At 37.3% G+C, this 25,510-nt stretch overlaps 3 long non-coding RNA genes across 6 annotated transcripts; 2 read left to right on the top strand and 1 right to left on the bottom strand.

Moving 5' to 3' along the window:
* The first annotated feature begins 3,407 nt into the window (after positions 1–3,407).
* Positions 3,408–5,968, top strand: LOC147509181 (uncharacterized). 3 transcript variants are annotated; one of them, XR_015216516.1, is made up of 5 exons: positions 3,410–4,016; positions 4,277–4,366; positions 4,476–4,697; positions 4,786–4,839; positions 5,709–5,968. It is a non-coding gene; the product is annotated as an uncharacterized LOC147509181 (long non-coding RNA). The 3 variants fall into 3 exon arrangements; XR_015216515.1 differs by having other exon boundaries at positions 4,277–4,697; XR_015216514.1 differs by having other exon boundaries at positions 3,408–4,697.
* Positions 5,969–9,987: 4,019 nt separating this feature from the next.
* On the top strand, positions 9,988–10,836 carry LOC147509180 (uncharacterized). Its single transcript, XR_015218415.1, has 2 exons — positions 9,988–10,213; positions 10,637–10,836. It is a non-coding gene; the product is annotated as an uncharacterized LOC147509180 (long non-coding RNA).
* Positions 10,837–11,526: 690 nt separating this feature from the next.
* On the bottom strand, positions 11,527–16,125 carry LOC147509179 (uncharacterized). Of its 2 annotated transcripts, XR_015218414.1 has the most exons (6): positions 15,961–16,122; positions 15,402–15,551; positions 13,647–13,753; positions 13,461–13,545; positions 13,166–13,205; positions 11,527–11,945 (listed from the first exon to the last, which is right to left on the bottom strand). It is a non-coding gene; the product is annotated as an uncharacterized LOC147509179 (long non-coding RNA). The 2 variants fall into 2 exon arrangements; XR_015218413.1 differs by lacking the exon at positions 13,647–13,753 and having other exon boundaries at positions 15,961–16,125.
* Positions 16,126–25,510: the final 9,385 nt, after the last annotated feature.

The following is a 25,510-nucleotide window of genomic DNA, read 5'->3' as shown; positions in this document are numbered from 1 at the left end:
GTGGATTAAGGTTCCAGCACTTACAACCACACACTCCAAGATGAGGGCCCGGTTACCTTAAGGATGCACTCCTATGGAATGCATCAAGAAAATATAATATAAATCTTTTATAGTCAGATATTCAAGACTATACGTGGGGTCATTTTAAATCAGATTCCCTAAGACTATGCATAAGATGGATGATATTCTGTTAACTATATACTAATACTCATGTTTGAATTCTCCAAGAGAGTGTGAGTGAGGTAGTAGTTGTCCCCCTAACAGTTGGGGATCTTTATAGAAAAACATATGAAAGCATATACTCTCAAACAGAATGAAATGATGCATCTAAAGTGTAATATGCAGAATGATAAGAAAAAATTTATCTAACCCATTATGGAACTTATGCAATAACCCATCATGTTTGAATTGTCCAAGAGAGTGTGAGTTTGGTAGTAGTTGTACTTCATGAAGCTCAGATGATGGGGAATAGGACATATCAGGTTTCTCAATTACTGAAATGGTGGACTCTTGCGTTTGTATATTGGGCAAAGTCCCTTTACTGAGAGCTAGGACGATTGAAAAAATTATGAAGTATTTCGGAGGCGATTGGTTCAAGTGCGAAATTGAGGTCTCTTTGAAATAAGGGAGATACGAATAGCTTGGTGATGTTAGATGAGTGAATGGCAAGAGGTGTTAATTTGGGAGAATAGTGGTTGGGTGGTGGCTCATCACATACTCTCAGGAACTCAAGTCTACATGTGACGAGATAACAGAAAATAAAAATAATAAAGGAGAAAAGCTTGAGCTGCCTAGGAGGAAAACTAGTGTTGATTTGTACAAGTTGCGTTGGATTCTAACATCAAAGGAGAAAGGCAAGTACCTAAGCTACTTCTTGTGCTAGTTGTATAGTCAAGTCAGTGGTGTACTGGAGTTGGTTTCGTATGTGTATGTGTAGTTGGGCTGTAATTTGCATATATACATATCAATCTTTTGTTGGCATATATGTTTACTGTTTCATCAATCTTGTATGAAGTCGTACTTGGTCTGCCACACCTCCATGTTTTCATGTTACTAATACCAGCATGCGTACTATGTTAAATTTCTTTTTTAATTAGAGTCAGGTCATTGCATGCTTTTGTACCTCTTTCTATTTCTGTACTTAATTATGTCCATGGTTATATCCTTAATTAGATAGATAATCACGTGAGTTTAGTAACATTCATTCTTGTTGACCCTAAATAAAAGGAATGGTAAGTTAGTCCTTGTTCAGTACTTTAAGTCACATGCAAGAGTTTGTCCTTATTGTTTATACGTACTTTCATGTCTACTGATGATGTTTGGTTAGGTTTCATTTTATGTACTTACTCATCCTATATTCATGTCATGCAGGTTATTTATTGAACTTTATTATGTTGATTTTGCATTAATAGTAATTGATCTAGATATAAAGACAAGAGTTGGGTACATGATTTTTCCTATGTTTAGACAAGTATAATTGTTACCCTTTTAATTTGAGTATACTATTTCAATATGTGTGAGTCACCTAATATGAAATTTCGTTAAATAGTACGTATTGAAATATTAGTATAATTGAACTTGTATTTTTCGTAGTATGTTTGTCGTATGTTGGCAATGTTGAGTAATGTAAAACTAATAAGAATAATTGGTTAATGGGAAATAGTTTGCATACTCAACCAGTTGATAGTATGATTTGGCGTGCTCTAGACACGACCTTTCATGAGGACAGCTAAGGGCAGTGCATAATTTTCCCAAAACCATATCAAGTAAAAGAGAAAATCTTATAATTGATCATTAAAATCATGTGTTCTTGTTACGAGTAGATTTAGTATTCATTTTGTTTTGTTTACTGGCTTCCTGTTGTTAGAGTCTTGGCATATATTAAATTTTGTTTACTAGCTTCATGTTATCACATGTTATAATAACACATATATAAGTGTAACTAATAATTCTTTAGTTAGGATTGTAGTGCAGTTTGTAGTGTACCTGTTGGGCGCGTTGATTTACGCCCCCTATTTTTCATTTTTTTATAGGTGAGCACGATATAGCACGTGGAGCGTGTTCTTAGAGTCTTGGCATGATCTGGCGACCAGTCAAGTCTTAGTTTAATTGTTTTTGTTTTAAACATTACTTTTCTCACTACAAGAAAATGGGCTTTTTGCCACAGAAGCCCGGTATTTTTACCCACGGCTAATTACCCTAGCTAAATAACCAACAGATGTTGGTCGTCGCTACTGCTCAAAGGTCCGTAGCACTATTTTGGAACTCATAGCCACTATTAAGCAACACTTTTAGCCGTGGCTGTTGCTATGGTTTCAACTGTGGGATACATGTGTGAACGGCTTTAGATCTTGTTATGCTGTCAAGAGTCGTAGGTAAAGGTCCACCTTATCATATATTATCTGAAACACAAGAAAAATTTAGAAAGACATAGCTTGAAACTGCTCGTATTCAACACTTCAAACTAACGAGAAGATCTGCCACTCCCACTTTGTGACTGGATGAATCAGAGTTATTATTAAATCATTGGGATTTATGGGTGGAGGACGGACGCGCCTCTTTTTATTTCGATATACAAAGGTAAAAAATTATATCTTTTGTGTTCTTCTGTAAGGCAATTCTACAAATACCATCTTTTTGATATTTTTGCTAATTGGGGTTTCACTTGTCATATTTAATTGAATTAATGTTGAAGCTTTGGTTTTTCGAGAACCCCAGTTCTTATAAGCCTAATTTCTTGAGTATTTAGGGTTTGGAAAGCGAAATCTGATTTGAAAACATTTATTGGATTTCAAATAGAAACTAAAACTTTATCTTTATCTGGAATTGGTTCATAAATAATTTCCTTTTATGCAGTTCAGGAGGGTTTGGTTCCATGGGATTAGCTATTCCTGGAAAAAGTGAATTGAAGTCAATCAGAAACCTCGGAGTTGCAAGCAAAGATAAGAAGATAGAGGTTCTTTGGTTCGGGGCATGATGGCTCTTGACTTTCGTGACATTTCTTTATGGCACCGGTACTTGTACCCAAAGACTTATTCTCCTTATCCAAAGCAAGACCTTCATTTGTGTAACTTTTCTTTATGGTATCATGGATTTTTTTTTAATAGTAGTGATTGATTGATGAGCCAAGAATGCATCTCTTAGTCAATTTTCCCCCGAGCGAGGGCCCCGAACACTTCCCTACTAATTAACTTCCCCGGTCTTTGCTTTGTGCTGAATTCTGGATAGCCGAGTTGGTGAAGCTCTTAGATGGGCTTGTTGGAATATTGTTGGGATAGGGGCGTGAAGCCAATCTTTGGTGGAAGGTGTCGAAGGAATTGAATCAAGAGTAGGAATGCAAAGAATATGGCCTTTGATTGAAAGGCAACTAAACTAGTCTTGGCGAGAGGTGCGTAGCAGAACTTTCTCTATTATAGTAGAGCTACACAATACTGAAATAGAATAACTTATATGGTTAGACTGTTCATCACCGCTAGCATCTACTTGCTTCCTTTTCTGTGTTGATGCGCACTTGCCTGTATGGTGTGGGATCAAGTTTGTCGTGCAGGTAAATGAGTGTGCAACATAACCGGTTGTTTGGAAGTGAGGAGACTACCTGACTTGTTATTATTTATAGCAGAAGTATGATAGCTGTTCGCCGCCTAGTGATTGTGATTTCAGGCTCAAATGCTTATTTTGCTTATGGTGGGGAGCGGCGCCATAGCTGTTCTTAGTTGCTTGCTTGGACTGCTTTTGTGTTGCCTTCGCTTCGTGGTGCAATATTTATATGGTTGAATGTGTATGTTTTGAATGATTGTGGTGATGGTAGTAACTAGTAACTGATGAATATGTGAAGAGTGAGCATAGGTTTATCTGTTCAATATTTCTACTGCTTTTACTTCGAGTTCTGCCTAAACTTCTTGTGGAAACTTGTTTAACGTGTAATGGTGCTACAGGCTTTTATTATGCTACAGATCAAACCCCAGCCCCAACCATAGAGGAGCAATCTTACGAGTCTATATCGATTAACTTGTGAGGTAAGAAGTATTGGATCCCTATCTAGCTAGCTAGTTTTGGGAAGTTTTGATAAGGTTTTAGTGCAATTTTTTTGTCAAGTTACCTTTAAAAAATATAGAATACCCATCTTTTTCTAAAGCATAGTTGGTTTGTATGAAGTGTGAACCCACATTATTTGGTTATGGGTGTGATACTTTTTGTGTCTGTTTTAGAATTCTTTTGTTTTGATTATTTCATATTTTCATGAATGATTGAAAATTTGAAATAGATTTGTTGATAGTTGTGGCTAGTTACACTGGAGTCTTTCTGAAGATTAATTGCTAGTTGCACCATGAGTCTTAATCCCAGCAAGTGTTGGAATTCTTCAAAGGTTTCTCTTTAGAACTTTGTCTAAATTTAATTTATAAAATTTTAAACGTTGCCTTAGCCAGAAATGTAGAACAACTAGTACTAAAAGTATATTTTATTTTGAGTTTTAGAATCAATTTTGTATTTCCAAAAGGAATCCTGGAAGACGACTTTGCTTATAGCTTATCAGAGCCTTGGTGTAGTGTATGGTGACTTGAGTATCTCCCCTCTATACGTCTTCAAGAGTACACTTGCTGAGAAACACAAGAGCTTACAAACTGCATTGCTAATTTTGGTTTTGCTTGGGACATGTATGGTGATTGGTGATGGAGTGCTCACCCTTACAATCTCTGGTATGTTATTATTCTCATGGATGCAAAAGCTTTTGAATGTCTGGTTTCCTTAAGTTTCTAACCAACTGAACTCCTCTACTCTATACAGTTTTCTCTGCAGTGTCGGGTCTTGAGTTATCAATGTCCAAGGAACATCATCTGTGTAAGTTTCTCCTCCGCCATAGAATTTTGATGTGGGTTATATTGCCATAAAATTTTGATCCAATGAATCTTGCATCAAGTACTGTTGTAGGGTTAGTAACTAGGGCACACACGCATTATTGGAATCTTGATAAATAATGGTGGAAGTAGGTTTTTTGCCTTATAGTTTTTTGGTGCAGCCAAAAAATTAGAAAAGCTCTTTTGTTTAAGAACAATTATCTGAGAGTATGAAGAGCTTTAATATCCAGAGTGCATCTAGCATTCCATGGTCAAGGTCCCAAAGTAGTGCAGTAGCTGCTCTTTCATAGCCAGCTCTCTATCTATTAAGAGATTCATCAGCAGTTAGTGCTTATGTTTCACTGGGTGAGGGTTCTCAATAAGGTTTATTAGTGTAAAGTTGCTTTTGGAATCATGCCTTGCTGCTAGGTTTTGCACCTTGTACTAAAAGCTATGTAGTCAAGGTGTGGTAATTGCTAAGTAACCAGAGTGAGATGGCAAACAGCTGAGAGAGTGAAAGAGCATCAAAGTGTTCAGTCTTACATTTGAACTTGTTCAGTCATACATAGCTATGTAGCAGCCATGCACTAGATGCTGCTAGCCATGTATATTAAGCCCAATTTTCTATTTCAGTTTATTTTTATTAATGCTTCAAATACCTACTGAGTTGGGTTGGATATTAGTTACATTAGATTTTTATTCATGTCTTGTAACTAAAGTTATTCTTATCGATTTTAATAACGTTCCCATATTAGTTCACGTTATTTTCTTGGTATCTTGGATATTATGATGATTTGGCATAGTCAAGACATCTACGTGTTTGTATTTGGCGTATTAATTAAGTTCTTATACTTTAGTGTTAAACTATAACAGATTTCAGGATCGACATTGTAGCACTTGGAGAAGTTCACATGAGTTTACGATGGCGGAAGAACGAAGAAAGCACTTTTGCCCAAGGGCTGTCTACCTGTTCTTCGAAGAATTCTTTCTTGTTTACATTATTTATCTTTCATTTCATGAATAATGAGAACAAAAATACGGTTTAGTCCTAAATATTTTTAGCATTAGTTAGGTTTTGATTGTATGATTTAATCAATGGAATTCTATCTTTTAGGATGAATGGAAATGGTGATTTTGAGGTATAGGATGGTTATGGGAGTTTTGTTAGGTGGTTGGTACGTCTTGGCTGATTGTGGGTGAACTGACCCAAGAATTAAAATATCAATATTTTTTTTTTTTAAAAAAAGAACTTTACCATGGTCTAAAACCGTCCCAAAAACATCATTTCCCACGGACCCAAATCGTAGGCAAAAGTAACTTTTTCCCACGGTCCAAAACCGTAGGAAAAACTGACCTTTTCTCACGGTCATGACTGTGGGTAGATCATTCCCGACGCACAAAAAGCCCACGGTCCTGCGACGGTCCAAAACTGTAGGAAAAGACCTTTTCCCACGGTTTTGGACCTTGGCGTAAAACCTGTTTTCTTGTAGTGTCTGCTTTAAGAGAAATTCAGTGTCAAGTTATTTATTTTCAATCAAGTTGTAATAAGTTATTTATTCAGCAAGATTTGGGTATGTTTGACAGTTAAGTTAAGGGAAGTATTTTTGGATTTGTTTGTGTTTTTAAACATCTTTAACTTTATGGTTAGACCTGGTGTGTCCCAGACTTTATATACTTTTTCATGTAGTCTCGAGATATATTCTTGGTAGTTAGACCGGCCGGCTAATAATTGGAAATATATTTTTGGGCGTCACAACTCTAGCCTCAAACGTTGATGCGCCCATCTAAACCACAATATGTGTTGGCAGAAGCTTACTATGGCAAGGTTACCGCAGGTTTTGAAAGGGAATGTGAGTTGTCAACTCGTCAAAAAACTATTGTTGACTGCTTGAAGTCTGAGCATGCCAAAGGCTTTCTCCTTGCTATTCCTATGGATGGTCTTGAACAACTCATATCACTAGGTGAGTATCGTGCCATCCTCCGTTACCGCCTTATGATCTCTTTGTACACAAATGGTGACTGTTCTCATGTGTATGAAGAGTTGTCTTGACGCCTTTGGGTACCATGCAGTATGCACAGTGCAAGTACTTCCTTAGGTTCAATTCAAATACATGCATGATAATGTGTGAGATACTTTGTACGATGCGCTTGGCGGGCAGTTATATAAGTGAAAAAGGAGGCTCTTGTCAACTTTCTTACAGACCCTAGAGAAGGTAGATCGACGCTTCGACTAGTAGATGCTTTAATTTATAATTGTTTTGAAGGAAAACATGCTTTTATTGACATCACATTAGTGTCGCCAATGGTAGGATTTGGTAATATATGGTGTTTTTCAGGTAGGACAAGTAGCCAATAATGTAGCTACATCGAAAGTGGAGAAACACAAGTTGAATTGGCCAACCAACATTGTTTTATCCCATTTGTCTTTGATACATTTGGATTTTTGGCGTCGGAAGCAGTTGAGTGTTGCTTAGGAGAGTGCATAAAGTATTGGACAACAATGTGATGACAGCTGGTTCCAAGGGTGAATTGGTTCTGTTATTTAGAAAGGGTTTGCAGCACAATTTGTTGCATGCTAGACCTCTAATCATTTGTATGATTTATTTTTGAATATCAAATAAAATGATTTTTTGTTGAGGCTGGCTCGAAAATTCATTTTCTACACTAGTTTGCTTCATGCCTAATGCATTTCAAGCTAATGGAAACTTTTTGAAAAATTGATAGATCATTTAGTTGTGTGTTGCTTTAATTTATGTGTTTTTTGCAAAGAAAGGATGATTGATCTAGAGCAGGGAATATAGGGTTTGATGATTGAAAGAGGCAGTGTACCCAATACAACTTTATTTAAACAGTTGATGAACAGATATTTATCCTAATGCAGCTACACGCAAAGTGTTGATGAACGGATATCCTAATAAATTCACATTCAATGTGTCGATGGGATGGACGCATATTGTTTTCAAGGACTAGTTCAAGAGGTAATTAAAGAGAGTTTTTTTTTTTTTTTATCAAGTGCTTGCAAGGCTGGGAGGATCGATGAGGCTGTCGAACTCTTGAGGGAGATACGCTCCAAGGGATTGATACCCGACACTTAGAGCATCTTCAATGCTACTCTATTGTCCTACGTGTAGAGTGGGCAGCTCAAATTTTCCACACCAACCCATACTCTATATCAAGTTGACAACTCACCATACTCTATTTTGGAGCTTAAATATAGAGCTTGATTTGCTCTATCAAGTGCCACTCCATACTAGCTGCCCAAGCTACCCCAACTTGCCACATGTGCAAACAACCAAATTTAATTACTTTTCTATCACTATGAATAATTTCTAATTCAAGGATGGTGTGTTGATATGTTAAAAACATATGATTCTCTCTGCAAGTGTGTGCTTCAGTTGTGGACGGACTTATACAGTGTCGTGCACAGCTTATACATTGTTATGCACAGCTTATACATTGTCGTATATAAACTTTCTCTGTTATATAGTGTCGTGCACAGCTTATACATTGTCGTATATAAGCTTCCCAGGAACAGGTTGTTCAAGACACTATATATAAGCTGCCTTCAAGCATGTCCGTTAAAGAAAAAGCCTGAACAAAGCAATACTTCACATTCAGTTGAAAAAACCATTTCACATTCAGTTCAAAATAACTTACAACAAAATAATAAGTGAAACAAACTTGCACCAAAATAAGAAAGTGACATAGAGCAGCACATATTAACCATTGCTGAATTAATTTTGCCCACACAATTCCCACAAATGATCTATCAAAGCAGCCTGAAAAACTATATGAGTCTGCCTACAACGAATTTTGCGATGCCGACCAAGGAACCGTTGGAACCTTCCTTCATCGTTTTCATTAACCTCAAATTCCCAATTATCGTGTGATTTGTTTGAATGAAATGAGCAAGTAGTGTTTGATCTTGATTTGACTCATCCATCTCAATTTCATGAAGAGATGAATTTACACCAAAAATCATTGTGCTAAAATTGGGATTATCATAAATGGGTGGAACTAAGGTTTTTTTTTTTTTTTTTGTAGAAAGATGTAAGGTAGAGAGTGGTAAGGTATATAGACCAGATATGGGGTGGTAGAAAGGAAAAAGGAGTCGTAACATTTTACCGTAAGTGAATTATGTCTATAAGATATGTAAGGGAGTGATATTCTCCTTCAGGAATATCAGGCACGTGCTCAGCATGGTGGAAATACCACACCGATTTCTGATACACCTCGCCGACCTATGTCACCAGATCGCATCTCCACGCTACGAGATCGGTCCCAAATAGTTCGCATCATCATACAGACCAATCTACAGCGTGAATCATCTTATCTTCTAGAAGTAATCATGAAGGAATCTACACGTACGCAAATCACTGCCGCCAGCTACTGACCACTGCCGCAAGCTACTAAGTCAGGCTACTAATCCCCATCATTACAGCAGACCTATAAACACAATTCTCACACGCCTCCTCAATCCTGACCCTACATTTGTGTTGTCCTTTACACACGTGTTGGGTGAGGATTCACTTTCATCACCTATAAATACTTCCCATATGAACTACGCCAGACCTAATTCTTCTCTCCCCCCAGAATCCAGAGAAGATATGTAGGCAGTTCGCTCCTCGACGAACTCGGTCTCAACTATAATCTAATCATTTCTCCCCTTCCCTTTGTATGTAAAGGAAATACCAAAACGCCCCTTTACAGGATAGATTTCATTATAAAACAATAATTTGGAGTGTGGTGCATTGGTGCAGAAAAATTTTCATACTTCAACTAGCATCATTTTTTAAGTGGATGACATCACTTTGCACTCCAAATCAAGTAATTGCGTTGAAGATGCTCTTATACATATGCTACCCTTAAACATGAGTTTTGCAAAGTCATTGCAAGAACCTAGACCGATTCAAATCAATGACTTTTATTTTCTTTTGCTAGTTTCCACTTGAATGTTTGAAACAGGTTGTTGTAATGAAACCAAAGCAATTTAAGTCTCTCTAAAGTCAAGCGTGGCGGACAAGTCTCCTGAAATCTGTACACGTTTTAAACTCTTGCGCCTCAGAAGGGTATGCTTGAAGTCTTGCGTACCCTCCAAAGTCTGACTAAGTCCTAGCTATTCTGCTATTAATAGTTGTCGAGGAACTTTGAGTGGTGAGAACTGACGAGTGCTTAATTAGATTTTGCCATTACAAATATCAAATATTTCACCATGAAGATTCCTTCACATGTGACAGATTTTCGACAGGGTTTCTTCAACCAATCTTTCTGGTTGTTTTGTGTCTTCTATCTTTTTATACTCTTGAGCTCAATCCTAGCAGCTGCTGCTTCCAGAAAGGCAATATTCCCTACCAATGATGAACCAAGGGGACCAAATTGTAATGTCCTTTTATTTCCATCCCCCTCTTAGCCCGTAAATTTATTTTAGTTGGTCAACATATTTTGAGATTGATTGCACATAATTAGTAATGAGATTGAAACAAATGTAACATGTCTTTCAGTAATTATCATACACGCCATTACTAATCAAGAAAATCTATGATACCTGCCTGGCTGCCTCGGAAGGGTCTGAAAAGTGGATAGTTTTTGTCCAGCAGATATAGAAATCCATATCCTCTTTCATTAGAAGCTCAAGCTTATATATACTTGGCAATGATGAGCCAGAGATGTCGATGCCCAATCTTGCCCACAACTCGTTGCATTATTGTTTATTTCCTAGTACGTACAGATTATTACAATTGGCTGAGCATTCACTTGTCAAGCACATCGAAATTGTACCTTACTTTGTCTATAATTGTCAGGGCGTCATTGATCTAGCATCCGGAAAGCTGGAGCAGCAGAGATTTCATGTCGACCTTGATCGATGTTGGAGTTTTCTTTTGCAGTGCCAAAGTAGATTGTCTTGTGTTACTTAACAATTTAGCTTTGGCTTCAGTTATGGTCTTATGGACTCACATGTTTTATTTCGAAATGGAAGTACAGTTCTTCCTTCTGGTTGTTATTCTGTGAGTTCTGATTGTCTTATAACTACTGAGTATCTACGTGGATGTATGTTTCCGTGTTTTCTGCCCACAACAACCTCTGGGTAATTAGACTGACAGAGTGACAGCTGATGCAAACGGATTCTGGGACATTATCGACCCTGTTCATGTGATGAATCCCACTAATAAGATTGGCAAGGAATAAGATTTAAACCTTGATAGCATAACATTCACCATCTTGAAATTATGATCTGAAAAGCTTGGCATTCTCACTCCATGCTTATTTAGTATATACAGAAGAGATAATGACCAAATAATACAAGAAACTTGTTTATTGTTTCAAAAAGTACAACTTGTTTTTTTTATTTATTAAAAGAATACAATCAATTGGTTTCAATTGATAGTGTCGTCAAATTAATTGGACGGCATGCACTACACCATATCTGTTGAAAAAAGACACTTTTGGGTGTCGTTTTCAAAAAAAAAGACACTTTTGGGTGTCGTAAGGTGACCCGTTTTTTTCTGCAATCTTTTTTTTTCTACAACACTTGACAAGTGTCTTTTTTTTTATTTATTTTTTAAAAAAGGCTAAATCAGGGCCAAAAAATGCCCCTACAGTTCTGTAGCATTAATATCATCAGTAATAAACAGATACTTGTGCCTTTTGAAGTGTGCAGTAATAGACAAAGCCCAGTCCTCATCCATCATCAAATGGCTAATAGAAACAATTTTATAGCCTACTCAGCGTCTCAGCCTAATAGCAACAGTTAATATAAAGGTTCCCATCAAGAAGTTACTCAGCTCCTACTAACAAACCATCGCAGCTTCTTTTAGTACTTTTACAACCCACTAACACTACCACTGATTCTCATAACATATTCAAGTTGAGGATATTCCATCCATAGAAACTCAACCAAAACTCAAAATAGAAAACTCAACCAAAACATTTAGTTGATAAATGGTACTAAGTTCCTAAAAAGTTCAGGATATCCATCCATAGAAACAAAACAGAAAATAGTGTATTCTTCTAGTACCAATTGCTTTCAAGATACATCAGATCTTGATGGAATTCTGCGTCCTCGACTTCCCGCCTCTTGTTGTGTATTCATTAATGGAAACTCAGTAGAACCTGAAACAGATAATAAGATGTTTCTTTAAAAACAGAACTCTTTAAAGAAAAGAGACACTTATGAGGCACAAGCATCCTTTGACCTCTGATAAGATATGCCTATTTTTGTCTAGGCCTGGTGGAACCTTACTACTATACATATACATATACTACATTTCCCATTCAACAACTTCAATTGCGCTCAAATTCAGTAATACAAAATGAACTAGCCAAAACAAGTAGCTGTAAATTCTCCATGGCCTCCAATTTACAGACCAAAGTATAAAGAAGGAAAGTGAACTCAAAACAGCGAAAAGCGTCCCCGAAACAACACAAGCCAATAAAAGCCGACGCCCTTCTTCACTATCCATTTCCCCCTCCCTCCCCTTCTCTTCCCACTCACACCATATACATAAACACTTTCTCAGATAAATATCCAAACTTTATCAAACCCCAAGTCTTAAAACTAAAAAATCTCACTGTCCAAACTCTAATTTCTTGAAAAAAAAACTAAGTTCCCACAACTGTGCACTGTTTAGTACCAAATGTGAGGTATTTGTTAGTAGAATTGAGCTTAGAAAGTATGGTTTTTTGTTGAGAAAGAAACCAGCATTACATAAATGAAGTCAATTGGAGTGGAACCCATATGAGCAGCATTACAGTTCCGGCTGGACTCTATTAAAGCACAGTTGCACTGAGCTTGGAACAAGATTATTACAACCCGACGAAAGTCGGTATTTTGCTTTTTCAGCCATGAGCGAACTTAGAGAGTGACAATCTTAAAGAAAACAAAAGACATAAATAGAGAGGTAATCTGTCTATTTGGATTTTGGACTGACCATTGCCGACTTACTCCGCCCAACATTATTGTGGTCGACTGGGTAAGGCAGAAACCTTAATTGGATTAAAGGCCCAAGCCCAAATAAAAAGCGATTATAAAGGCCCAGCCCAAATACCATTCTAGTAACAAGGGTAATCATCACTCTCCTCTCTCTCTCAGCTCCAAAAGTGAAAACAAGGTGCTTACTCATCTTCTCTACACTTCTATATAACCAGTAAGTTCTACATCCTTCTCTGTTTATCGAAACAAAACCTTCCGTACCATAAAAACTGTATGCTATTATATTCAGCTTAAAAAAAAACAAGCTAAACTAGAAGCAGTATATAGACTTGGCGATAACTAGTCATTCTAAGCAAGTATATATACTCTAGAGTGCTCCTTCTTCCCTATCTATCAATACCTGTCAAGGCAGAACAAGCAAATTGGACCTTTTTTGAGACCTGCAGAAGGTGAAACAGAAACTTCAGAGACCACATGGGGAGATGTTGAACATTTATTTGAAGGATATGATGACCAGCAGAAAGCTGCTATCCAAAGAGAGAAGGCTAGGAGGATAGAAGAACATAACACACTTTTTAATTTCTGCGTTAATCATTAAAAGCTGCACGTCGGGTATTTTCAGTGCGCAGGTATCAGGAACCAGTATAGATGCAAAATAAAACAATGTGACTCGTAACAAAGTAACTGGGACTTACTCATCCTTCAATTTCTAGATCTTCTCTGGATCCGTCTCTTAAATTGCTGCCTCACCATATCCACTACAAGCTCCGTATTGTGTTGCTACATATTTTGAAAACAACGTCATCACTCAATTTGCTGAATAGTTTACATAAGTTAATAGAAAATTGAATGAGTAACTGATAATATTTGTGACTACGTACATAAAAATGGAAAGCTAGATGATAGTTTGATGCTGATCAAAACATATCAACTCAAGGAATTTATAAGTCCATGCAAGCCAAGGAACTCCAACTTTGTATAAAGCCAACTAATATGGAAAGTAAGAAAATGAAACCACAAAATTGTTGGAATAGAAAGATGAGAATGGAGAACAACACAATACATTTATTAATCAAAGATCTTCAAAATGCATGCATAGTCTGACATAACAGAGAAACTTAGTTCTCTACAACCAGAATGAACTTCTATTAACTGAACAAGCATAGTGGGCACTCCCGCTATCTTAATTAGTACTTGAACCCATACACCGAGACATACTAACTACTCTAACCACGCAGCAATAGGTCTTTTCACAATGAGATCTACAACTGAGTCAACACATTAAACTAAAGAGGGACACATGGCTGTACGACCCAGCCTAAATACTAGACAATAACATAGCGTATGTATTTGTATCATATCTCATCCCTCCCCCATGATGCAAAATTGCAAATATAAGAAACACCAAGAAGTTAAAAACCATAAAGGTTATTGTTGGGAAAATGGTGCAGAGGTATCTTGCTAAGGTTATTATATTACACTCGGCACCAATATTAGCAACTTGTTTATTTCTGTCCATGCAACCTAATGAAGAGGCCCAATTCAAAATTTTCATTTTCGTTTCAAGAACACTTGTTTGTTGGAGAGAATGCAGGGGTGGGGAGCGTTGAGAAATATTATTGTTCGACCATTAACCCGATCAATTTTCATTCGTTTTCCAGCAAAGATATCTAATGGCCTCTTCATTAGGAAAGAAGACCAAGCTACAGAAATAGTAATTACTGAAAGTTCTCCTAGCTGTCACAAATGAGGAAATGGTGCTCCATGGATTGTAATTTGAAATAATAGGGGTACTGGAACAAAAGATTTTTGAAGCTGATGGACAATGAGCAGAGCAGAACAGAACTATAAGAACCATATAGGATTGTGTCAAATTGAGAATGAGATGCTACTGCCAATTGAAAATCATAAACTCAAAACATGAAAGTACTGTCTATTTTGTGAAATCTACTCTAGTGAAACTTTCTTTTAGGCATTGGTACATTGGTATTGACACAACTCTTATAGGACAGCCCAATGTTCATCCTGTAATCCCACTGCCAATTAGTATGACGACCTCCCAATATTCAAGACGGAGGCCTGGGACTTTAACCCATACGAGAGCGGTAGATTGTCAATGACAATCAGTTTAGATTCCATTTGGATGTTCTTAGCAATTTGTTGCTAAGATCAGATTGGTTGTGAGTTGTGATGAGATGACATATGAACGCGAGTGACTCATTCTCTTAGCAGATCATATATATATACTCTTGGATCCTAACTTCACTAGCATGACCATGCATTCTCAATTGAGCTGATACCAGTAACTACATGAAATATCAGCCAGTTGCAATGTATGAGTATTTGATTTTTGTTTGGAATTTTAGTGACCATTTTTATGTAGGCTGTAACACTCATTTTTTGCGCCTATTCTTCCAAGACATAAAATCCCATTGCTGTAACTTTACTGGGTCACACTTTGTATTTTTCCACTATCTACAATGTATACACACACACACACACACACACACAAGACATAAAATGACATCCTTGCTTAGTTTAGCTATATATCAGGCATATCTTCATCCACAAGATGCAGTATAATTGATAATTATGTATACTTGATAATTATGCTAGAAAGTGAACCAATTAAATACCTGAGCTGAATGTGGCCGATCACATCCGGGGCTATTTCCTAATTGATAAGGGCAGTTAAAATGACGTTGTTGTATAGGGGAACGATAAATCTTTTTTTCCTTCCTTATCACGATAAAACCACTGTCTCCAATGTTCACTGCACACAACCTCTACAGTAATGAAGAAAAACAGGTTACACGAGGAGAATTTATATTTCCTATTATACGAAGCTGAAGTTTTAAAAGTGAAAACTGAGTATGGCATGAAAACTGAAACAAATAATACTCAGCAATATCATCACAATGTTGAATTTGGTAATTTTTAATTTCTAAACTTTTAATTATGCATCAATGCATCAATAAATATTAGGTTTCATTACCAAACGCAAAACCAGCTGACAAATCAATGAATCACTAATTTCGAACCTGATTACAATACTACTCTGTTTAACTAATTTCGAATCTGATTACATGTTTAAAGATTATATGAATTAATCTTTAAAAAACGTTAAAATCTAAACGAAATCGCTTAGATCTGATAAAGAGATTGTAGATTTGATAAAGAAATAATTGAAATTACCTTAAGAGATTGTAGATTTGCTGAAGATAGCGATTTGAGGATCGATCAAATATTATGAAGATTTTGAGAGTGGTTTTGAGAGTGGTTTTTTCTTATTTTGGTGAGAGAGATCGAAACAGGTTATTTTTTTGGGATAATGTGGTTTTTTTTTCTATGGGTTGTGATAATGTGATCCGACGCTTAGGTGGAGTTCAACGACACGTGGTGGGCGTGCTCACAAAAAGACAAAACAAAAGTGTCGGTAGCTTTGTCTTTTTTTTTCAAAACTGGTGTAGTGATGATTACGTGTACTGTAAGTGACCTCGTGGCATTTCCCTAAAGACCTTTGCATAGCCCAGGTTTTGGTCTCGAAAGAGCTTTGTATAGTGCGTTACTGGTCAACCTGTATATCAACAACCTTATTTTTACTCTCACAGCTTATCAATTGATGGAAACTAATGGACTGAAGGCTGATGCTGAAACTCACTTAGTGTATTGGCCAACATGTTAAGTTGGACAGCTAAATGAGAAAGTGGAACCCTTTTACTTCCTCTCTGAGAATGATTTGCCTACATACACTAGGGATGTAAAATGTATTCTCTCATATATTCTTCCATCGTTCCAAGACATGATGGAGGCAGAGAAAGAACACTTGTGACGGAGATATATATGAAACTTCAAAAGATTGATTAATTATGAGCATCAGCCAATATATTTTAAAGCTTTCTTTCAACACCTGCAAACAATTTGTGAAGCTTCTTAGGTTACATGTGTGTCAGTAGTTAATTATCTCAAGTTATCTCAAGCTTCATAGATATGACAGTAGTTATCTCAAGTTTGTTACCAGAGTTACCAAACACCACCATGAACTGTTTCCATCTGTAGTCACTTCACTCTTGAAGATTAGACTATATTTTATACTAAAATTTCCTAATCAAAATTTAACTATATTTTTTAAAGAAAAGAAAAGAGACAATTCTTCTTTCAGCATCAAATAAAATGGTGAATAATATTGGAATCTCTAAGAGTATTTCGAAATACTTGTGAGTGTGTGCAAAGTGGAAGAGATGAACTATGTGTGTTCTCTCCACTTTAGTGCATTGTGTTTAGTCCCACATTGGTTAACCACCATTAGCAAGTGAGGTATATGAGGAATTCCTCTACCATAAGGGCGTGCCCTTAGGGTATAATGCTTTTGTGTTAGGAGGGAGGACTCACCCAAAGCCACACGCGCCCGCGTTGTGTTGGGTTGGGTTCGGGCTTTGTGGGTAGTGGCTAACTAAAAGCCTAAACTTGTTTTGCTTTTGCAGCAAGTTTCGGTGGGTGTCCTATTTCAAGTTGGTTTCTGCTACCTTATCAGTTTGTGAAACCGATTTTGAGGAGTCCTTTTCCCATCTAGTAACCAACTGCCTTCCTCTATATAAACACTGATGTGCGTCCATAGAGAGGCATCCTTTCCAGACGCAGAGAAACATAACTCATGAATACCAGACAGCCCTTCACCTCACCCCACACGAATCAGAGAAAAAGAACCTCATCCCTATTCTTCTTTTTCTCTTCTTCCTGTCAGCCGCTAGAGAGAGTTATATTGTTGTTCTAGAAGGTAGTCTGTTCTAGTGCAAAGTCAAGCAGCTGTTAACCATTGAATCCTGTGAGGAAGACGTCACTGTTGCCTTTCTGCACCATTGGAAGGGGCAAAATATTTCCTTAAGGACAGCCTAATCCGCGCCTTGGTTATTACCTTTTATTTTGTCCTTATCTCTTTAATTGTTTTCTTTATCCGGATACAACAATCTTAAGGAAAGAACAAGATGTCTACACCTGTTGACACTACGCCGATCAAAGAAACCAATTCTGAAGTCATGGAAGTTACTTCGACTATGAGAGATGTTGCACCTCTATTGAATGCTCGCAACTTACCTAATGTGTCAAAGATTGAATCCTTCAATGGTTCACACTTCAAGCGATGAAGAGAAAGAGTATTCACATCCCTAGATGTACTCAACTATGCAAAGTATCTCACTTATACAACACCCGTGGAGGGTTCTAATGATTTCAAAAGAAATCAAGCTGCTTGGCTCAATAGGAATAAGGTATGTCGTCATGCTATTTTGAATACTTTGTCCAATGAAATTTTTTATATTTATTGTTCAAATAAGAATGCACATGATATATGGGAGAGTTTGAACAAAAAATACATAATAGAGGATGCTGGTACTCAGAAATATGCTATTGGGACTTTTCTAAAGTTTCAGATGAGAGAGAATAGAGATGTAACGTCTCAAATCCATGATTATCATGTGCTGATTAATGATTTGAAAACTGAGGGTATTAATTTACACCTCAAACCTTTGTTACTTGGATGTTTGATTGAGAAACTCCCCGAGTCTTGGAAACACTATAAAAATAATATGAAGCATAAGCGCAAGCAGATGACTCTTGAGGATGTGATCATTCACATTCACATAGAGGAAAAGAACAAGACTCGGGATGATGTGTTGTCTAAATAATTCCATTCTAAAGCCAATATCATTGAAGGTAATCCCAGCAAATCTAACAAAACCTCTAAAAAGCAGAAGTACAACAAAAATAAGAATTTCAAGGTCAAAGGCACTTCTTTTAAAAGGAATGGTACTGGCAATGGAAATTGTTATGTTTGTAGTAAACCTGGACATAGGGCTTTTCAGTGCAGGCACAAGAAAGACACTGATGATCCTCCCAATGCTAATATAGTTGAGGGAGATGATATTATTGCTGTTGTGGTGTCACAAGTGTTCATGGCCACTAGGAAGAAGAACTGGGTACTAGATTATGGTGCCACCCGCCACGTTTGTGGTGATGTTGAAGCCTTCTCAGACTACATACTAGTGAAAGATGAAAAGGTCTATATGGGTGACTCAAGGTCCGTTCTGTTGAGGGAACATGCAAGATTCTTTCCGAAGTTAACTTCGGGAAAACCCTTTCACTTAGTAATATATCGCATGTTCCCGAGATTAAATTAAATCTGATTTCGTGTCCCCACGGCGGGAAAAGTCAAGTCAAAGGTGACTTTTGAGAGTGACAAGTTAGCTCGACGAAGAATGAGGGTTTTGTTAGGAAAGGTTATTGTAATAACAAATGGTCTTTTCATGTTGAATGTACTTGACAACATTATTATTAATAAGGGTTAGTTAGACTTACCCCCATTAATAGTTGCAATTAGTGTTACCCCATTTTCAAAAATATTAGTGATACCCCCCCAATTGCAAGATCCAATGGCTAAGAGATGGGGGGTAACACTAATTGGAAACTAGTAATGGGGGGGTAAGTCTATGTAACCCTAATAATAAAGATGAATCTGCTTCTGCTTACTTGCTTGACTCTTTTAATATATGGCATGGTAGACTAGGACATGTGAATGTTCAGTATATGAAAAGAATGAAAGCATGTGGTTTATTGTCTGATATTTCTGATTTTTCTAATGATAAATATGAGATATGTGCTGAGACTAAACTGGATTGCTAACTCTTATTCGTACGGATTTGGGTGAATTCAGAAGTACCATGTCTAAAGGGGGGAAGTTTTATTATATTACATTCATAGATGACTTCTCTAGGTACACCATATATGGTATATTTACTTAGAAACAAGCATGAGGCAGGTGAGATGTTTCTCAAGTACAAAGCTGAAGTTGAAAACCAGCTTAACTGTAAGATTAAAAGACTTCGGTCTGATAGGGGTGGAGAATATGAGTCTAACCCCTTCCAGGACTTTTGTAACAAGAATGTCATTATTCATGAGACTTGTAATGCCCGTATTTAAAATACGTATTTATTTATTTATTTATTAATTTAATTATTTATTTAAAATTTGCTGGATTGGATTTGGAATATGTAGGCCTAATTTTTGGGCCCGAGTCTATATTGGGCTTAGGTTTCAAACCCAAGTATATATTCATATTTTTCTAGAGAATAGGGTTTATAGATAAAAATAAAATAAAAAAAATGGAGGCGGAGATAAAAGCTCGTTGGCTAGAGCGTTGGAGCGAGACAATTCGGATTAGGAGGGATTCGTCGAGCTGTTAATTAAGGTGAGTAGATTAGTTTTTCTATTTCATGTATAATTTTACTGTTCAAAGTTTTCGCTCATTCTTCTGTCATTATTGTTTGTCCTGTCGTTGTTAAATACTTGTTAAATTGTCGTTGTTAAAGCTCGAAAATTGACATTGAACTGTCGAAGCTTGATTGGGCTCGTTAACGGCTGCGCGAGCCCAAACAAACAATTGTCCTGTATATTGTTTGTTATACTGTGTTGTTGAGTTGGTTGATTTCGGATTGGTAGTTGAACTGTCGAATGGGTGCTGTCAGGAGTATGGGTGAAGTGGATTGATTGAACTGTGGTTGAGGGAAGGGTGATTGGGTCGTGTAGTGAGATGGTGCTGCTGAAGCTCCGAAGGAGCGTTAATGGCGGCTAGAGAAAAAAATCGACAGTAAAATTTAGGTGAACCATTATTGTTGTTTTTGTGTTGATTGAAGATTGGTGGTAGTAAGGGGATGAATGTCGGGTTTAGAATCGGTTGATGGGTGCTGTTGGAAGCTTGAAGCTTTGACAAGCGTTAATGGCGTCGCCAAGCCGAAATAGAGAAAACATCCTGATTGTTTGGTTGGAACTTTTTGTTGTGAAGGTTAGGATGTTATTGCGTTGGGTTGGATTTATGTTTGGTGCTATGGGGAGCTTTTGAAGGGTGTTAATGGTGCTGTTGAAGCTCCCAAATGGTTCGCTAATGGCGCCAACCGCGAATTTTGAAGAGTGGGGGAATCGGGTTTTGAGGGTATCAAAAGATGGGGTTTTTCTGGGGGTTAAAAACCGAACCGTTTTGGTTAGGTTGGAGTGATGGGGGGGTGGTTAGTGGTGGCTGGTGGAAGAGCTGTTGTGAGGAAGAAAGAGGAGGAGGAGACGATACTGTGTCTGTTTTTAGTTGGGCTTGGGCCTTAGTTAGTTTCCTTTGGACCGGGTTATAAATTTTTGGATATTAGATTGTTTAGTTTGGGCCCAGTTTAGGTTAAGTTGTTTGGGCTAAAACTAATTGGTTTTCCTTGGGCCAGTTCTTCTATTTGGTTGTTTTGGGTCGAACCAATTAGTATTCTTTGGGCCGATTTCTAATTTTATGTGGGCTGGTCTTTATGTCCCCAATTGGGTCAGGTTGAACAAATAAGTTGGTTTTAGACTTTTGGGCTTGGGCCAAAACTAACTAGTGTTTTCTTTGGGCCAGTTTCTAAGTTTGTTTTGGGGCCAGTTCATATAACTTAATATAGATACAAATGAGGTCTTTAAATATTTAGACCTTTGGGTTTTGGTTTTGGATTTTGATTGTGAACTTTTGACATTTTAATTGTACTACTGATAAGAGCCCAAAACTGTAATTTTAACCTCTTAATAATCATACTTTTAGACCAATTATGTGAGTAATAATTAAGAGTTAACACTGATTACGTGTTTTTATGCATTTCAGGCTTCAAAGTCCATTATGTGCAGAAATGTGCCACTTTAGTGAGATAAAGGAGCAAAGGTCGGTTCTAAGGAGTTCCGTGATTAAAGTCCAAGATTCAAGAAGATAAAGCCTTTCTAAAGCCCTGGCCAAAGTGAAAAGTCGGCCTTGACGGGCGTAAAAAACACAATGCTCAGAACTTATAAAGGTCGTATCTTTGGACTCAGACCTCAGAATGGGGCCTACCTTATGTCAAAACGACCGACTTGGAAAGAGCTTTCCAATGGTCTAAGCCTTGACCCAATCAGAGGAGCAGAAGTGGACGAAACGTTTGTTGAAGCCAACTACAGCTGAAGAGACCTTTTTGGACTGAAAGAATTGGGTTTTGGGCCTGATTCTCTGGCCCAAAAACATGGCTCCAAGCCCATGCACGATTTTGGATCTGAATGTATAAAACCAAAGCTTCACTCTTTGTTAATGGTAGATAGTTAGACCTAGATTAAAGATTAGATTAGTAGCCTCCATTAATTAATTCTAGATCTAGTTTTCCTTAGATTTAATTAGTTTAATTTAATTAGTTTCATATCTTGTTTTATTTAATTCCTTGAATGATTGTTAGTCATTTAATTAGATAAATAAAATAGTTATTATTATTCAATTTCGATTTTTGTCATTTGCATTTATAGATCTAGTTTAAATTCTTGTTCTTATTTCATTCTTAGTTAATTAATTAGATTTCAATTATTGTTTAATTTAGATTAGTAAAGTTAGAATTTTGATAATATGTTTAGTTTAGATTCATATGGGAATGATTGGAATGATTCAAGGCTAAAACCTCCATTAGAGGGGTTGATGAAGCCTTGATGAAAAAACTAGTTGTATAGTGTAGAAGCATTGTAGAGTCTATTCCATTCTAGAAGGTCGTGTTTAAGCCATGAGAATGGGGGTGGGCGACCTCACATGCTAGTTATAATTGGTAGAAATGCCATGTTAATTAGGGATTAGAGCGAGCAATTCTTACCGTAAGAACGTAAGAATTGGATTACAACAATCTATTCTAGGTGATTAAGTTGGATTCGAGGTGGATTCAATTCCCTAATTCTTTATCTAGATTCAAGAACATTAGTATTTCTATATATTTCGTAGTGACATTCAACATATTGCTTTTCATATTGCATCGTAGTATAATTCCCCTTCGTAAAGCTCTCATTAGACTTAAGACCGATTAGTTAACTAGAAAACACTCCATGCTAGAGAACTAGGAGTGGAACGAATTTGTTACTTCACTCTATTTCGGTAGAATTGAGTGTAGAAACTTTGATAAATATAGACTCGTAATAAGTTTTAGTTTACTTACGTTTTGAGTTTCATTGTTCATTTCGTAGGTAAATTTCAATTCTTTATATCATGTTTAGTTTAAATTTAATCGGAAATGATTGCGTAATGATTCTCGGCTAAACCTCCATTAGAGGGGGTTGAGAAGCCTTGATGAAAGCTTGATTCCGACTATCGTAGAATCGTCGTAATTTTCTTTCCACTCTAGAAACGATTAGTTCACCATGAGAATGGGTTTAATCGTTCACATGCTAGTTATGAATTGGTAGGAATGTCATGTGTAATTAGGGATTAGGAAGAACCAATTGTTCTACGGGCGGTTCAATTCGGATTCTGACGATTAAATCGTTAATAGGATTAAGTCGAGTTAAAGGTGGAATCAATCCCCTCTAACTCCTTATCATAGAATCAACGTAGCATTCCCTTAGTTGTCCTAATAGTTGACTAGTGCATCTTGTGGGTAGTTGCATCATTAGTCTAGTTGCCTTTTTTCGTAAATCTCTCATTAGACCTTAAGTAGAGTAATTACACGTGATAACAAGCATCTTGGAAGGACTAGGAGTGGAACGAATCACTCTACTCCACTATACCTCATAGGATTGAGAGTAGAAATCTTTGATAAATTAGACACATAAGATTAGTTTTAGTTTACTTACGTTTTGAGTTTCATCGTTCATTTCGTAGGTAAGCTATTCAATTTTATCTTTTATCAAATGGCGCCGCTGCCATCTTAGTTTCACTTTAGCATTGTTTTCATAGTATAATTAGTCATTTTTAAGTCCCATTTCACCCACCCACTCTTGTTTGATTCATACTGTGGTTGTTCGTTTCAGCATTGAAAAGTTCCGCGAAAAATTACGGAGCGACCGCTCATACCGCGGCGACCAGCTAAGTTATCTGGAACACGGAAATCACCGCTTATACCGACCGCGACCAGCGCTAAGTTATTGGAACACGAAGCGACCAGCTAAGTTACTAGAACACGGAGCGACCGCTATCTACGCGCACACTGGCAGCGCCTAAGCAAAATTTTCCGTGATTTCTACAGTTTGTTTTGAACCCGATTTTCAAGTTTTTCAGTGTTTTAACTTGTTATATACACTGAACACGCGTAAACAAGACGCTATTCATAAGCGAAGCAAGGACGCAATTAGGTATTCCTTTCTTCCACACCTCGCATCTCCAGTTAGAGGTTTCTACTAGTATATCAGAATTGTTTGGAGTGTTGCATGTTTAGTTAAATTCGACTTAGTCTTGCATGAGATTAAGGTCTGGTCGAAGAAAAACAACTAACGTAATTACACGGCAACGTCAACAAACAAGTCTATCTAGTTTCCCACCCACTACACCTCTAGCTATTATTTCACACACACCACTTGATATTATGGATGAAGAAAGAGAGACTCCTCTCTCTGACTTTTATAAAGCCTTGAGTGATAGCCCTAAATCTTGCATCGTTCTAGCAGACCCAGTGGGGGATTTCCGCATCCCCCCAAATATATTTAATTTGTTACCCGTTTTTCATGGTTTACCTTATCAGCATATGCGTAGGATTGAACAAGTCCTTACAACATTCCACCATCCTACGGTTGTTGGTGAACAAATTAAATTGAGGGTATTCCCTTTCACCTTAGCTGATAAAGGCGTCTTGGTTAACTGCCCAAAGCACCTAATTACAATGGACTCGTGGGCCAAACTTGTTCATTGTTTATGGAACATTTTTACCCACCCCTAAAGACGGATGAAATGCTTTCCAAGATTCACTTCTTTCGGCGTAATCCTCGTGAATCATTTTCGAGGTTTGGAATCGTTTCACCGATCTTCTTATAGAGTGTCCACACCATCACCTAGCAAAAGACACGTTAGTTAGTTGCCTTTTTTCAAGGACTTCTACACCACCATAAAGAAGTCCTAGACATAATGAATGGGGTAGTTTCCTAAGTAAAGGAGCCTCGAGGCATATAAATTTTTGGAAGATCGGACTAAGTGTAATAATAATTTGGGGTAGTGACGATTACTCCCGCTCGCTAGTTCTTCTTCAACAACTTAAGGCTACCCCGGTATGTTTGAGGTTAAATCAGATCCCGAGCTTAAAACTCTAATTGAATCCCTCACTAAAAAGGTAGAGGCCATTTACGTACAACAAAAGCCTATCCCCGTCATGAATGTAAATTCAAATCCATGTAGTTTCGTTGAGTCCCGAGCATCCCGACTCGGCCCTATATAGCCTATGAACATTCTTGTTCCATTAATAGTGAACCTAACGCCCCCGGAGACAAAATCCCAACTTCGGTTGGAGAAATAACCAACAAGTCACACCTATAGGTACAATAATCAATATGTTAGGCCAACGCGACGCGGTTATAACCAAGCTCCACCACAACAAGGGCGGGATCGGGTAATTATAATAATTATAACAACCAAAGCTTAACCCTCGACAAAGTCAAGCACAAGGTCAATGTAGTTATAATAATTATAATGCTAATAGAGGTATCGTTCCGTAAATAATAACTATCACAATCCAGCCCATAAATAATCAATGCGAGATAGTTCCAAATACACCACCCGTGACTACTACACCCACACAACCGGATCGTCTTGACACCTTCATACAAGTGAGCCAACAACTTTTCCAAACCATGGCTCAATCTAACCAACACATTCTACAATCCGTTAATAATTTAAACCAACGGTTAGCCCAAGAGAAAGCCCAACCAAAAAGGCGTGTTTCGGTGCCAAGCGATACCCAACCCTAGAGCGAAACACAGC

The sequence above is a fragment of the Coptis chinensis genome, chromosome 3 (assembly GCF_015680905.1).
Source record: "Coptis chinensis isolate HL-2020 chromosome 3, ASM1568090v1, whole genome shotgun sequence".
Taxonomy (NCBI): domain Eukaryota; kingdom Viridiplantae; phylum Streptophyta; class Magnoliopsida; order Ranunculales; family Ranunculaceae; genus Coptis; species Coptis chinensis.
This window is presented reverse-complemented; position numbering and strand designations above follow the sequence as displayed.